We start from the raw sequence: 16,368 nt of genomic DNA, 5'->3' as shown, positions 1-16,368 counted from the left end.
GAACATAGATACAATGGGCAATATGATTCAATGACTCCACGTTCAGATTGGAGCTCAATAGATTTTTGGACATAATGGGAATTACGGGCATAGAATTATGTACAAAACTGGGGCTAAAGTACAAGGTCATCCACGATCTATTGAATAGAGTAAGTCTGAAGGGCTGAATGTTCAACTCCTGCTTCAATTTCTGAAGTTCTTTTGAATCCACCCTATGGCTATGCCACCAGTAAAGAATTTTAAAATTAAATTAAATTGAAGAAACACAAATGTGTTTCTTAATTTAAGCTTTTAACATATTGAATTCTAATCTTTATATGCTTTGGTGTGTTGTAACTTTGACAGAAGTGTTCTGGTCTATCAGCAGGCTCCGGATCTCTGAGCTAAACTGTTTCTCTCTTGTCCTTTACATTAAAAAAAAAGGGGGTATGTGCAGTCAGTCACTGAGGAAATTCTGTGTATGTATAGGCTATCAGTAGGTGACACTGTGCCATGGTAAAATGTATTACACCACAACAGCTGAAGAGGTTTAAAATATCTTTTGCTCCATTAGTTTTCTGATGCTTTTCAAAGTTCTCTAACCAATTCAATCTCAGAAGTAGCAATGTCTTCAGTCCACTACCCATTAGGTCAATTCCCTGAGGGAGAGGTTGCCACTCTATCCACCACCAATTGTAACACAATACGATCTGGCTAACCCCAGCATCGCTTTCTGCTGCAATTCTGTGGCATTCTGACCACTGGGCTATGTGATTATCTGATACAATATACAGATTCTAAGCCTGACAGTCAGACCACATCCTTGTCATCCAGTTCCAAGTGGGTTGTGTTGTATTTCATTCTCTGTGATCGTATGATTATTTATATGAGGAATGTCAGATACTGTGGAATTAAGTACTGTATTTCTCCTCAAAGAACCCAGTGACAGTAGAGCAATCACAGATCAGAGAGAAAATATCTTAAGGGAATTGGAGGCTTAACTTTGATTGATGGAAGATGCCATTTAAACCCAATCATAAATAGTCCACAACAATTCTCATCTTTTTTGTAATACATTTATCTTCTTTGATTGTCCCCCTTCTTTAGCAGTCACCAAGTCTGTACTATCAAAGGGCAGATTCGTGATTCCTGCAGCTCATAGGTAAATTTGACAGAGGTTATCATAAATTAATTTTACCAAGTGAAATTTGACTTACTTCTATCTCTTAAATTTTGTGAAATCTCTGTACTAATCAGAAAAACTCAAAAAAAAAACTATTGGTTTCATTTGTTGAATACCTCAATCCACCAGTTTAAATTCCAGATACATCTTGAAACTTTTGATCCCACAATCCTAGAATTATGACAAATGTTTTTATATATGATGAAACAAGATTAAATGAGATATCACAAATTTAGTTTTATCTTCTTTTCCAACAACCAAGAAATGTGAATTTGATCCAATTGCTTTTATTTGAAACAAAAAATCATAGTTTTCTTAGAAGAAGAAAACTTTTATGTCAGACAATGCAGGATTTGTAATCTAATTTTATACAATGGAATGGAAACTGGTTCAATGAAAATAATTTCTGGTTTACTTTCTATCTATATTCTGAAAATGTGAATTATACTAACATGGCAGCAAGCTATCCTTATATACTCCAAGATCATTAAAGGTCATCCACATGCTGAAGAACATGACAAGTGTGGATTGGAGCAGGCTGTTTTCTGGCAATCGTATACTTGGTCATTTGGAGGTCTTCAAAAGTGAAATTTTGAGTGTGGAAAGCTTCTAGATGCCTGTCAGAATAAAGTGTAAAGGTAAATAGGTTTAGAAGACCTTGGTTTTCAAGAGCTATTGAGACTCTGGTTAAGCAAGAAATGGAGGTGCATAACAGGTATAGGCAGTAGGAACAAATGAGTTTCTTATGGTGTATAAGAAATGCAGGAGAACACTTAAGAAAGATATCAGGAGGACTAAAATTAGGCACGAGGATGCCCTAGCAGACAAGGTGAAGGGGAATCTTTAGGGATTATACAGATATATTAAGAAAAAAATAATTGCAAGGGACAGAATTGATCCCCTGGGACATTGGAATGGTAATCTCTGCATGGAACCAAAAAAGATGGGTGAGACCTTAAATGGATTTTCTGCATCTGTATTTACTCAGGGGATTAACACAGAGTCTATAGACGTGAGGCAAAGCAGCAGTGAGATCATGGACCCTATACAGATTACAGAGGAGGTGGTGTTTGCTCTCTTGAGGCAAATGAGGGTGGCTAAATCCCTTGGGCCTGGAAAGGTGTTCCCTCGAACCCTATGGGAGGCTAGTGCAGAAATTTGCAGGGGTCCTAGCACAGATATTTAAATCATCCTTAGTGAATGGTGAGATATCGGAAGATTGAAAGATAGCTAATGTCGTTCAGCTGTTTAAGAAAGGCTCTAAAAGTAAACCAGGAAGTTATAGGCCACTGAGTCTGACATCAGTAGTGGGAAAGTTATTGGAAGATATGCTTAAGAACTGGATACATGAGTATTTGGATAGACATGGACTGATTAGGGATAGTCAGCATGACGTTTTGAGATAATTCCCAGGAAAGTTGATGAAGGCAAGGCTGTTGTCTGCATAGACCTTAGCAAGGAATTTGACAAGGTCCCTCATGGGAGACTGCTCAGGAAAGTTCAGTTGCTTGGCATTCAAAATGAGGCAGTAAACTAGATAAGACATGGGCGTTGTTGGGGAAGCCAAAGAGGGGTAGTAGTAGATGGTTGCCTCTCTGACCAGAGGCCTGTGATTAGTAGAATGCCACAGGGATCAGTGCTGGGTTTGTTGTGTTTGTCATCTATATCAATGATCAGGATATTAATGTGGCTAAATTTGCATTACACCAAGATTTGGGGTGTATTGGACAGTGAGGAAGACTATCAGAGCTTGCAGTGGGATCTAGACCAGCCGGAAAAATGGGCTGACGAATAGCAAATGAAATCTAATGCAGACAAGTGTGAAATTTTGCACTTCAGTAGGACCACCAGCACAGATCTTCCACAATGAAAGGTAGGGCACTGAAGAGTGTGGTAGGGTAAAGGCATTTGGGAATATAGGTCCATAATTCATAGTGGCAGCATAGGTAGATAGTTTTGTAAAGAAAGTTTTTGGCCTTCATAAATCAAAGTATTGAGTACAGGAGATGGGATGTTATCCTGAAGTTGTGTAATACATTCGTGCAACCTAATGTTTAAGTGTTGTGTGTATTTTTGGTTATCTACCTACAGGAGTGATGTAGGTAAGGTTGAGAGAGCAGAGACAAAACTTACAAGGATGTTTACAAGGAGGACCGGAGTTATAAGTAAAGATTGAATGATTTAAGACTTTATTCCTTGGAGCATAGAGGATTGAGTGGAGATTTGATAAAGGTATATAAAATTATGAGGGGTATAGATAGGGTAAATGCAAGTAGGGCTTTTCCACTGAGTTTGGGTAGAACTACCACTAGTGGTCATGAGTTGAGGGTGAAACTTCAAAAGTTTAAGGGGAACATGAGGGAAAATTCTTCACTCAGAGGGTGCAAATGGTGCATGTGAGCTTGATTTCAACGTTTAAGAGAAGTTTGGATAGGTACATGGATAGTAGGGATATGGAGGGCTATGGTCCTGGTGTAGATTGCTGGAAGTAGGCTATTTAAATGGTTACAGCATGGACAAGATGGGTCAAAAGGTCTGTCTCTGTACTGGTCTGCTACTCTATGACTTTATCACATGAATCAATTATAGGCTGGAGAAGGTGGAGTTGGCAGTTCACTTAAGGAATTTGGTAAACTGGTTGGACTTTTCATAGGATTTGAACTAATGGCTTCTAAGTTGCTGATTCAACAGTTAACTATTGACATCAGTGCCCAGTTTTCTAGCAAGATAACAGAAAATGCAAAAAATATTCAGAAGGTCAGTTGGCATCTTTGAAGAAACAATGGTATCATTTTCAGCTGAATCTCTTTCATCGGAATATGGAAATGATGAATTTAATGAGCTTTAAACAAGTACAAGAGAATAAGGACAGTAGATGAAATATTTAAAGTTGTATTCTATGGGTGGAAGGCAGGAGGGATCAAATAAATGAAATATATGATGGGCAATGAGGCAAAAGGGATAATGAGGCAATAAAAGGAACTTAAAAATAAGAAACATAGAAAACCTACAGCACAATACAGGCCCTTCGGCCCACAAAGCTGTGCTGAACATGCCCTTACCTTAGAAATTATCTAGAGTATAGAAGGTAAAGTAAACTGCAAGATCATTTTAGCAGCTGATGGCTAAAATAATCTGGGCAGCAGCTATTGTCCAAAATGGTTGAATTCTGTGTTAACTGCAAGTATATAGGGTTTCTGATCAAAACAAAACTGTCAATTCTTAACCTTACACTGAGCTTCTCTGAACAACAGAGGCAACAAAGGGCAGAAAAGGAGAAATGAGGCTGAAAATTAAAATTTCCATAGAATTGCATTTGTCATTTATCAAGAATAATTCCTCTGTTTTGCTTCCTCTGGGCTTTGAAAGCCACAGTTTCCCTATATAACCTTAGACTGTCTCTTTTTTAATCACCTTTACCGCTGTGTATAGAATCAGAATTCCTTTCTCCTGCAGTGAAGCTTGCATTTTTTTTAAGGCGAATCATTTAAAATTGTAACAACACAAATCAAACTTGGAACTACACTAAAATTTGTCTATTTCAGTCCAGTACTTGTCATGTTGAAGAGTAAGAAATACAAATATTCATTTTCTGAAAGTCGTCAAGATGAAAACGCTGCATGCAACTGATGTGTCAGTAATGTTATCTGGGTGGGTTCTCTAACATTATCAGTTAACTGCTAAATACATAGGGCCCTTTGTTCTCATAATTGTGAAGCAAGTGCAGTTCATTGTAAATTATGGTTTAGGATTAGCTTCAATATCATAGGGTGAAACAGCACTGTTATTTTGATATTGAATGTAATCCAACTGATAACTGATACCCATCTTCAAAGAATTTCCTTGAGTGCTTCAAAGGAAACATATCTCAATAATCAGAAATGTTTTTTTACTCTTCAATTCTCCATTCTTCTCTCTGCAATGTGAGATGGGAAGGGATAGAGGTCGATAAACTCATTTTAATCTGAACTGCCAGACCATGGGGTCAGTTTTCAGCTCTTAGCTGTTCTGCTTATTCTCAAAAAATGGACAGGAAATAAATGGGTTGTTTATCCCACCCACTTACCATTGTTTTACAGCTACATGGTTTTCATTCCTTGCTGCCAGAGTTTCTGCCTGAATAAGTGTGTTTCAGGAATATATTCAATCCAGTGTAAAGTGTAAGACCATAGGCCATAAGACATTGGAGGGGAATTTAACTATTCAGCCCATTGAATCTGCCCATTGTCCCACTCAACCCCATTCTCCTGCCTTTTTCACATAACCTTTGACACCTTTTCAAATCAAGAGTCTATCAAACTCTGCTTTAAATATACCTAATGACTTGGCTTCCACAGCCATCTGTGGCAATGAATTCCACAGGTTCACCACTCTCTGACAAAAGAAAGCCCTTCTCATCTCTGTTTGAAAGGGGTGTTCCCTATTCTGAGACATAATTATGATACAGGTATAATTTTCCAGTCTCTGTTCCTGATTCTGCTTGTCGGTGTGAGTGGCTTAGGTCCTTGGGGAATCATTTTGACTCCTCTTTAAGTAGCAATGCAGTTACACACTGTGAGGGTCTAGCAATGAATCAGCTAGGCAGCAAGAAATGCAAGAGGAAGAGAGTAAGTGTCATGAAGAGAGAGAAGTGCATGAGCAACCTTCTCCATTATGTACCCAATTTGTCACTTCTCAACAAAAACATTATCCTAATTATGTGTGTGACAGAGCAAGTTAGCAATGCTAATTCACCCGCTAACATTGCCCCTCTGCCCCAGTTAGTCATTCCTCCTTGTTCTGTCCCTGGTCTAGTTTCCCCAGTAGTTCACGCACTTTGCCCTCCCATTCTACAGTTGTTGGGAATTCACCATTTACACACCCCAACAGCAAAGCAATTGCTAGCTTGGCTAATCAAATCAATCCCTTCAGTTAACGTGCTCTACTGGTTTATAACTCATACAAATAACGACTCTAGTCACAGACATTCCAATTTCATTCATTTTCACTCACACCGTTAAATCAGTTTGTAGTCTGCAGAACGGCCCCAAAAGACCCGAGGGACAGTTTGGGGCATCCTAAAATAATGCCTGTGTTAGTGGGAGCAGGCGCTCTACACCCTATGCAGGTAACACCACTGGAGGGAAAGCATTATTCTTTTATATTCATCTGAGCATGTGGACACTGATCTATGGTTTTAACTAAGGCACTTGTGGAATAAAACTATAGGATGTTAGAATCTCTGTTTAAAATGATCCAATTCTGCATCAGAAATAATTATTATGGTCTGGTTATGTGATTTTGCCCCACCCAGACCATCAATAGAATTTCCTGTTCCTTCTAGGCCAGACAGAGGCAGATTAAAATGCTCAGTCTAGCTTTGCTGGAGAGGTGTGCAGGTTGGAGTTGACTGTTGGTGAATAATTATTTTGGAAAGTTAAAGACAAAGTGTGTCGTGGAGAAAACCTCTGTATATTTGTAAATTTTTATACATGTTTATTTTTCATTTGTCTACTTGTAAATTTCTTTTTCTTCTCAAGCTTTGGGCAGCTTTTGCACTTTTTCCTCCTGGCACTAAATAAAACACCATTGCACTGGCATGCTGTTGCCGCTTACCATCTGTGCTTTCTAAACTGGTGACCCTCGTCAGAAACACTTACCCTCACCCAATAGCAAGGTGTGAAGATGTGAAATCAGTTACCTTCATTCTGTTCATCCTATAGTTATGGCTGTCATTTTAGTTTTCGTATTGATAGAAAGCGAAATATAGTGAATAAAAATATCCCAGTGGTGTTATTTACCAACACTGCTGCCAGCTACTTATCCGATAATTATGGCTCAGAAGGTGGAAAGCTACTGATCTACCATTGAAAATATTCCAGAAGATCAGGAAGAATGTGCCCAAACTGGCTGGCAGTCTGTCCAGTACACTAACAGATTTCCTGGTATATATTGCATTATGGACTGGTGGTTGATCATACATTCAGAGTCAACATCTGCATCCTTGGCCAGATGGCGCCTGCGTACAATGCTCCTTCGGTTGACATCTTCAGGTTAGATCATAAAACCATGTATTTCAATTCTTCCACATCTTTTATGTTTGTTCCTTTTTCTCTTGAATGTGATGCTGAAACTGTCGGGGTCTGTGTTTTGTTGTTTTGTGATTGTTTGGGTGTTTCAGAGCTCTGTAGCGTCCAAGGAGATTCTGGGAGGCAGAGGCAGCATATGGGACCTTGTGGTGAGAAGGCTGCAAGTCGATGTTTGACTCCATTTCCCTGATTATAGCTTCCATTGTTTGCTGATTAAAGCGGTGAGAAAGATTGAAATTCTGGCTGCCTGCCTTTTTATCACTGGGGGATCACTCTGCTGCTGGAGAGGAAAGACTGACTTTTCACTACTGGTGAGGTCACTGTGCTACGGAGAGGGGGGACTGCCTTTTTAATCGCTGGTGAGATCACTCTACGACAGAGAGGGAGAATGTTGCCCAGGTTTTCAGTGTTTTTGATGTGGACTTGTACTGTAGACATTTTTCAGTCTTATGTTTACTTTTCTATAGGAGGAGGGATTTGGAGGTTGTTGATCGTGCTGCTGTTATTTTCGTTCTTGGTTTTGTGGCTATCTGGAGAAGAACTTCAGAGTTATATACTTTGATAATAAGTGAATCCTTGAACCTTGTCAGCAGAGTTAATTGAGGATATATGACATATTTTCGGCTTCTACCAAGTTGGCATCTTTGGCTTTCCATTGCTTTGCCCAGCTCCTGAAAGTTGGGAGCTAATGACATACTACCTGAATGCTCATCTTTTTGTTCACCCTCTGAAGCTGCCAATGCCTTTAATGCTTTCTGTGGTCAAGGAAGTTGACTGCCTCTTTCCCTGCTCTGTTATTATCCATCTCAGTCCTTCCTTGGATTTTAAATGCCACAAGATTAATTCCATTACTCCACGGAACTAAATGTTGCAGAGATCTTGCAGTAGGTAGAAATGAACGTTTTCATTCCTGGCAAAATGTTGATGTGAACATCCCCATCTTGATATCATAGCTCAGAGCAGTTCTTTGATGGAGCAGTTGAAGATGGTTGGGGCTCTTGAAATGAATGCTAATGTTGAATTTTCCTTCCTTGCTACCAACTCAACCTGCAAGTTAATGTTTATGGAATTCTGCATGAGGACTCTCAAGTCTCTCTGCACCTCCAATTTCTAAATTCACTTTCCCTTTACAAATATCTATGCCTATATTACTTCTACCAGAGTGGGTGACCATAGAATTTGCTTTCTGCCACTTCTTTGCCCCAAGTCCTAATCTGTCCAAGTCCTTCTGCCTCCTGAACACTACTTGCCCCTTCACCTATCTTTGTATCATCCAATCAAGATGGTGCCAGCATGCAAACACAAACAAGATAAAACTGTAGATGCTGGAAATCCGAGCAACACACACAAAATGCTGAAGGAACTCAGCAGGCCAGGCAGCATCCATAGAAAAGACTATAGTCAACATTTTAGGCCAAGGTCCTTCATCAGGACTGGAAAAAAAGATGAGGAGTCAGAGTGAGAAAATGGGGGAGTGGAGGAAGAAACACAAGGTGATAGGTGAAATAGCGAGGAGAGGGAGGGGTGAAGTAAAGAGAAGGGGGCTGGTAGTGTCAGAGGGTCGGGGAGAGTTGGGACTTCAGGGAAGGTGGGGTGAAGGGAAGGTAGGGTGAAAGGAAGGTAGATCTCCAAGGATCCAAGAGCTGGCAGTGGGACCTGAGAGACACAGGCCTGTAGAGTGGCAGTGAGAGAAGGAGATACTAGGGCTCCAGCAGCAGCACGCAAGTTCCGACCTGGAGGTGCTGTTGGCTAAGGCTGGAGTTGGAATTGGAGGTTGCACAATCGGCACTTTGAAGTGCTTAGACATTTCAACCTCAGACGCCTTCAAAGTATCGATTACAAGAAGATTCCGGGAAGTGAGCGTGAACCCCCTTGAGGTGAAGAAACTAAGAGACTAAGATGTTCAACTCCATTTCACTGATTAAAGTGTCCATTAATTGACGATTAAAGCAACGAGGAAGATTGAAATATCAAGGCGATTGCGGAAGGCGAGCAAGGGTTCAGTTCCGACTGCCTGCCTTTTGATCACTGATGGGACAGGTCTTTCTATGCTGCTGGCAAAGGAGTCTGTGTAACAGCCTTTTGCTGTGGCCGAAGGGTTGGCCACTGCATTTGAGTGGTGTCTCTCTCTTTCAATGACGTCAGAGGATGTTACTGATGTTCTGCTTTTATGGATTAGAATATTGTGTTTGTAGACTGTGAACTTTTTCAGTCTTGGTTTTTATATTCTGTGCTTTCATCCATTCTTTCTCATTTGTTTTGTGGAAGGAGAGGGAGTTTGGGGTCAATGTTCTTGTTCCATTTTGTTAGTTTTTTTTTGTGAGATGTTAAGGGATTTGCGGGTTGATGTTCTTGTTGACTTTTGTGTGGGGGACAGGGGTATCGAGATTGATAATTGTGTTGCCATTCTTTTTTTTGTGTGGGGGGGGGTGGGTTTAATGCTTCTCTTTGAATGACCACCATGGGTTTGCTTTGTTTCGTGGCTATCTGGAGAAGACAGATCTCACAGTCGTATACTGCATACATATTTTGATGGTAAGTTAACCTTTGAACCTTTCAGAAACATAGCCACTGGGCCATCAATTTCATCACCTAGATCATTAACATTTAATGTGAAAAGTAGCAGACATGACACTGATCCTTGCAAAACACCGCTAGTCACCGGCAGCAGAAAAGGCCCCATTTATTCCTACAGTTTGCCTTCTGCCGGTCAGTCAAATTTCTATCCATGCTAATATCTTTCTTGTGATACCATTGGGTCTAATCTTGTTTTGCAGCCTCATTTGTGGCACCTTGTCAAAGGCCTTCTGAAAATCCAAGTAAACAACATCCACTGACTCTCCTTTGCCTGACCTGTTATTTCCTCAGAGAATTTCAACAGATTTGCTCAGCAAAAAGCTCATCTAAGTGATTAATGTCCTTGTGGAAAGGAATTCTGCTGAATGACCTTACTTTGGCTCCTGAACATGATTGCCCTTTAAGTGTCTCCTCAGTTCCGAAGAACTTAGTGATAGACAGTAAATGCCAGGAAAATCAATACTCCACAAGTACATTCAAAGAGAAATTAACCAGGCTTAATTTATTTTAGTTTTGTGGACAGGACATGCCTGAGAAAGTTTTGTCATTGTTAGTTAGATGCAATTATTGTATCCCTATTAAAATTTGGCTGGAGGCACAACTAGTCTAGAGCTCATAATGTCAGGAATACTACAGTGATGTTATCTGGACCTATTTTGCAATAGAGAATAAAGGAACCAAGACAGGTCATCCACTCAGGGTGAACTTAGGTCCAAGTGCTTCAGTCTTTGCTATTTTTGAGGCTTACACCTGTCATGGGCCCAGGCTGGAAACATGTTTCATGAAATGGGGTCTCTCTACTGAGCCTGAGTGATGGTCATTGATGTTTTGAATTGAATTGACTTTATTACATACGTCCTTCATATACCTGAGGAGTAAAGATCTGTACGATATGTCTTCATCTAAATGTGCAATTATAGTAATTTATAATGAATATTATGTATTATGTACAGCAGCATAATCAATATAACATGGAAATATAGTTGTGTCAGCATGAGTTAATCAGTCTAATGGCCTGGTGGAAGAAGTGTCTGTTGGTCCTGGCTTTTATGCTGTGGTACTGTTTCCTGGATGGTAGTAGCTGGAACAGTTTGTGGTTGGGGTGACGCGGGTCCCCAATGATTCTTCGGGCCTTTTTTACATAGCTGTCTTTGTAAATGTCCTGAATAGTGGGAAGTTCATATCTACAGATGCGCTGGGCTGTCCGCACCACTCTCTGTAGAGTCCTGCGATTGAGGGAAGTACAGTTCCCATACCAGGCAGCCAATCAGGATGCTCTCAATCGTGCCCCTATAGAAAGTTCTTATAATTTGGGGAACTATGCCAAACTTCTACCAAAATTTGGGGGGCCATACCAAATTTCTTCAACTGTTTGAGGTGAAAGAGGCACTGTTGTGCATTTTTCACCACACAGTCGGTATTTACAGATTACATGAGATCTTCAGTGCTGTTCATGCCGAGGAATTTAAAGCTATTTACCCACTCAGCCCCAGTTCCATTGATGTCAGTAGGGAGAATCCATTCCTCCTGTAGTTCACAACCAGCTCCTTTGTTTTAGTGACATTGAAGCCACCATTCTTGACACCATTGTGTCAGGGTAATAACTTCTTCTCTGTAGGCTGCCTCATTATTATTTGAGATAAGGCCAATCAATGTAGTGTTATCAGCAAATTTAATTAGCAGATTGCAGCTCTGTGTGGCGACACAGTCGTGGGTATACAGAGAGTAAAGGAGGGGGCTTAGGACACAGTCTTGAAGGGCACCTGTGTTGAGGGTCAGAGGGGTGGAGGTGAGGGAGACCACTCTTACTCCCCTGCCAGCAATCTGACAGGGTCCAGCTACACAAGGCAGGGTGAAGGCTGAGGTCTTTGAGCTTCTTGTCGAGACTGGAGGGAATTATGGTGTTCACTGCTGAACTGTAGTCCAAGAACAGCATTCTCACATAAGAATCCCTCTTCCCTAGATGTGTAAGGACGATGTGTAGAGCTGTGCGTTGTCTATTGATTGGTTGTGTTGGTAGGTGGATTGTAGGGATCCAGTGTGGGTGGTAGCATGCTGCAGATGTAATCCTTGACCAGCCTCTCAAAGCATTTGCTTATTATTGAGGTGAGTGTGACAGGATGTCAGCCGTTCAGGCATGTTACCTTGGTCTTTTTAGATACAGGGACAATGGTGGATGTTTTGAAGCAAGAGGGCACTCTACACTGGGAGAGGAAGAGATGAAAAATGTCTGTAAACACATCTGCCAGTTTTCATTTTCAGAGTACATTTTCTGTTCTTAAAGCTTTTGCAATGTAGTATACTCACATTTGGTGAGCATATCTTACAATTTGACTAAGATATGCTCAGAGATTGTGATGGAGGACTCTAAAATATTGCCTTTTTTGGGGAGAAGTTTGAAGCTTGATTCAGGAAGAATAAATGTGTTAGATTGTGACTTGACTGTGCTGTGAGACAACTTAACTAATTAAAAAAACAGCCCTTGGATGTTTATGAGAAGGACTTTGCAAAGTTTGCTTGTCCATCTGCTTTCATTTTTAGTGTATTTCAACATAATGGCTTTGCATGCAACTCTGTGGCTTTCTTGGTCAATCCACTACAAAGACAAATGTGAAATATAAAAGTAAGGGGTTTGGGTCACACATCATCCTGACCATTCACCCTATTTATCAACAACATACTGTGGCTGCAGACTGCACTATCAACAGCATACTCAGCAAAAATCCACCAAGATTTTATAGTTGTCCTTCCCAATATCACAGCCTCTACTGCAAAAAGGATAAAGCCAGCAGTGAAATAAAACTGCCACCGTCTTCACATTCAATTCACACACTCTCTTGTTTGAAAATATATTGTTGATCTTTCGTCAACACTAAATCAAAATCCTGACATGCCTTATTAATCAGAACTGTAGGAGTACCTTCACCACAAGCACCACAAGATTTGAGAAGTTAACTCACCACTACTTTCTCAAAGGGAATTCAGAATGTGCAATAAATGTTAATAATGCTTCCATCCATTTATGGAAATTGTATTGAGAGAAAAAAAATCAAAGGAATGCCAAGTCAACGCAGCAGAGAATAAGAGATCTCAGATGGTAGGAAAATGTGGTCGAGAAAAAACTGAAAAAAGAAAAATTGTTGGTGAAAAAGAGGTGCCTGTCATACTATTTCATATTTGTGCATCTTCATGTAACATTCTATTTGCTGTTGTTCCTGATAAATATCGTACAGTATATATTTATTGCTGGATTCCACAAACTGCAAGAGCTTTGCTTCTATGATCTGTTCCATCTTAAAATCAGTTACATGAAGGAACTTTTTATACAGCCAAAGATATCAACCAACTCAGCATTTTCATATAATATAATCTCCTTTGAACCATCTTTACCACCCATACCAAATTATGTAAAATATGATGCAAATTCAAAGAATTAAATTACCTGTTGACGATACTGTCAATCCAAATAACTAAATTGCTTTTGTCTCTTATTTACTGTGAATTTGGATCAAAGGTGCATTTTTTTGCAAAATATCAATGTATGAAAAAGTGGATGTAGAAGAATATTTAATTTTGACTAGTGGGATTGTCGTGTTGGAAGTTTAAAGTAAATTTATCAAAGTACATATATGTCAAAATCAGAATCAGGTTTGATATCACTGGTATATGTCGTGACATTTGTTAACTTAGTGGCAACAGTACAGTGCAATACATGATAAATATAGAAATAAATAAATTACAGTAAGTATATATATATATATATATATATCAATATTAAATAGTTCAGTGCAAAAAAACAGATAAAAAGTGAGGTAGCATTCATTGGTTCAATGTCCATTTAGAAATCGGATGGCAAAGGAGGAGAAGCTGTTCCTGAATTGCTGAGTGTGTGCTTTCAGGCTTCTGTAACTCCTTCCTGATGGCAACAATGAGAAAAGAGCCCTCCCTGGTGCTGGAGATCCTTAATAATGGACACTACCTTTCAAAGACACCGCTCCTTGAAGATATCTTTGATACTACCCTTATGGTTCCTTAAGATTGTTACACCTGGGGCTGGTAATGGGGACAAGCTCCCACTATCTATTGAATGGTCCCAATGGCGTGTGCCTCAATTAGCCACTGACAACCAAGTTCAGCTCCTGGCCTTCATGTGTGGCTTAACTACTAAGCCCAGCAGTACCATTTCTACTGACTGGAGAAGGAGCAAAGGCAGGTTACTGGCACCTTAAAACCAGTTGCTTCGGGCATATGGGGCTCATCAGCCATGGTTGGCAGCCCATCTAGGAGAATAAAAACTCTGCTCTCAAACCTCCAATGTCTTGTCGCTATACCCACTCATTAGAAAGGCTCCAGGAGTAAACCTTGAGGGAAAAATCTGGAGCTGCAGTCCTACGTTGAGATCAATGCTGACTGGCAACTCCTGCGATGCTGCTGATACCAAACTGTATCTGTCTCTGCCGTTCCTTTGGGTTCATCAGTTGCGTGGAGAGGGGGAGCTTGCTACATGAGCAACAGCCTGTTCTCCATATTGTACTGCCCAAGCTTGTGTATCTAGACAGCTCGGATGCAAAATCCATGGTTTACTCTGAATGATGGAGGCGTCTCACCTCACCATACCACCCTGTGATTCATTTTTTGTGAGCATTCATAGCAATAGAAAGAAACACAATAGGAATGAATGAAAACCCACACACAAAACAGAGATGAACAAACAACAAACTTTGGAAACAGAAATAGAAAAGAAAAAGTGAGTCCATAGATTGTGGAATTAGTTCAGTGTTGGGATGTGTATCGTTATCCCCTCTGATTCAAGAGCCTGTTGATTAAGGTTTAATACCTGTTCCCGAAAATACTTTTGTAAATCTGCTCAATGGTGGGGAGGGCTTTGCCTATGATTAACTGGGCTGTATTGATTATTTTTTACAGTTTTTTCCATTCAAAGGCAGTGGTATCTTCATATCAGGCTGTGATACAACCAGTCAGTGTAGTCTTCACCGTACATCTATAGAAGTTGTTCAAAGTTTTAGATAGCATGCCAGACAAGTCTGTGCAAACTTCTGAGAAGGTAAAGGTGCAACAGTGCCTTCTTTGTAATAGCGGATATATACTGGACCCAGGACAGATTCTCTGAAATGGCAATGACTCTCTCCCTCTATAATCCCCTGATGAGGACTGGCTCATGGACTTCCAGTTTCCTCCTCCTGTAGCCAATAATCAGCACTTTGGTTTTGCTGACATCGAGTGAGAGATTGTCACCACCCTTGATTTGGCCATCAACAGTGGTGTCATCAGCGAACTGAAATATGACATTGAAGCTATGCTTAGCCTCACAGTCACAAGTATAGAGTGAGTAGAGTAGGGAGATAAGCACACAGCCTTGTGGCACCTGTGCTGATGGTGATTGTGGAGTTGATGCTGTTGCCAATTGAAATAATGTGAGGAAATTGAGGATCCAGTTGCACAAGAAGGTATTGAAGCCTAAGTCTTGGAGCTTATTGGTTAGTTTTGAAGGGATGATAGTGTTAAGAGCAGGGCTGGAGTCAATGAAAACATTCTGATGTAAGCATCTTCACTGTCCAGATGTTCCAGAGCTGAGTGGAGAGCAAATGAAATGGCATCTGATATTGATCTGTTATAATGGAAAACTGGAGTAGATACAAGTCACTCCCCAGGCAGGAATTGATATGCATCGTCAGCAATCTCTCAAGGTGCTTCATCACAGTGGATGTAAAAGTAACTGGTCTACAAGTTTTAAACAAACCCGAGACATCTACTTACCTATTGAAGCGTGACAGAACTCCTGAATCAAAAAAAAAATGTGCAGTGAAAAACAGTCAAGTGAAAAGAAAGCACAGCATGTGTTTCATCGGAATGGGACAGAGATGGTCGAGTTAAACAAAACAGACAGAAAATGGACAGGTTCACTAGTTCATGAACAGAGAAGACTGGGTGATAATCATAAACAGGTTCGTAAACAGGTTCACCCTCTTGGAAGCTGTCAGGACAGAAGAAACTGCCAGTCTGAGAGGCGGACAGGTCTGTGAGCCAAAAATTGGTGCAGAAGCAGAGCCGAGGAGTCAGAAATCAGGAAGAGCCGTGGTAGTAAGGGACTCCATAGTAAGAGGTATGGAAAGGGGTTTCTGCGGCAACAGGCGAGATTTAAGGATGGTGTGTTGCCTCCCTGGTGCTAGGATCCAGGACATCACGGACCGATTGCAGGGAATCCTCAAGGGTGAAGGTGAACAGCTGGAAGTGGTAGTGCATGTCGGCACAAATGACATCGGGAAGAAGAGGAAGGACATTCTGCAGTGGGACTTCAGAGAACTCGGAAGAAGGCTGAAAAGCAGGACTTCTAGGGTGGTTATCTCTGGTTTGCTTCCAGTTCCTCGTGCTGGAGAGGGCAGGAACAGGGAGATAATGGATCTGAATGTGTGGCTGAGGAACTGGTGCAGGAAGCAAGGATTTACATTCTTGGACCACTGGGATCTGTTTTGGGGTAGGGATGAATTGTACAAAAGGGACGGGTTGCACCTTAATAGGTGGGGGACCAGCATTTTGGCA

Source organism: Hemitrygon akajei, chromosome 10 (assembly GCF_048418815.1).
Source record: "Hemitrygon akajei chromosome 10, sHemAka1.3, whole genome shotgun sequence".
NCBI lineage: Eukaryota > Metazoa > Chordata > Chondrichthyes > Myliobatiformes > Dasyatidae > Hemitrygon > Hemitrygon akajei.
This window is presented reverse-complemented; position numbering follows the sequence as displayed.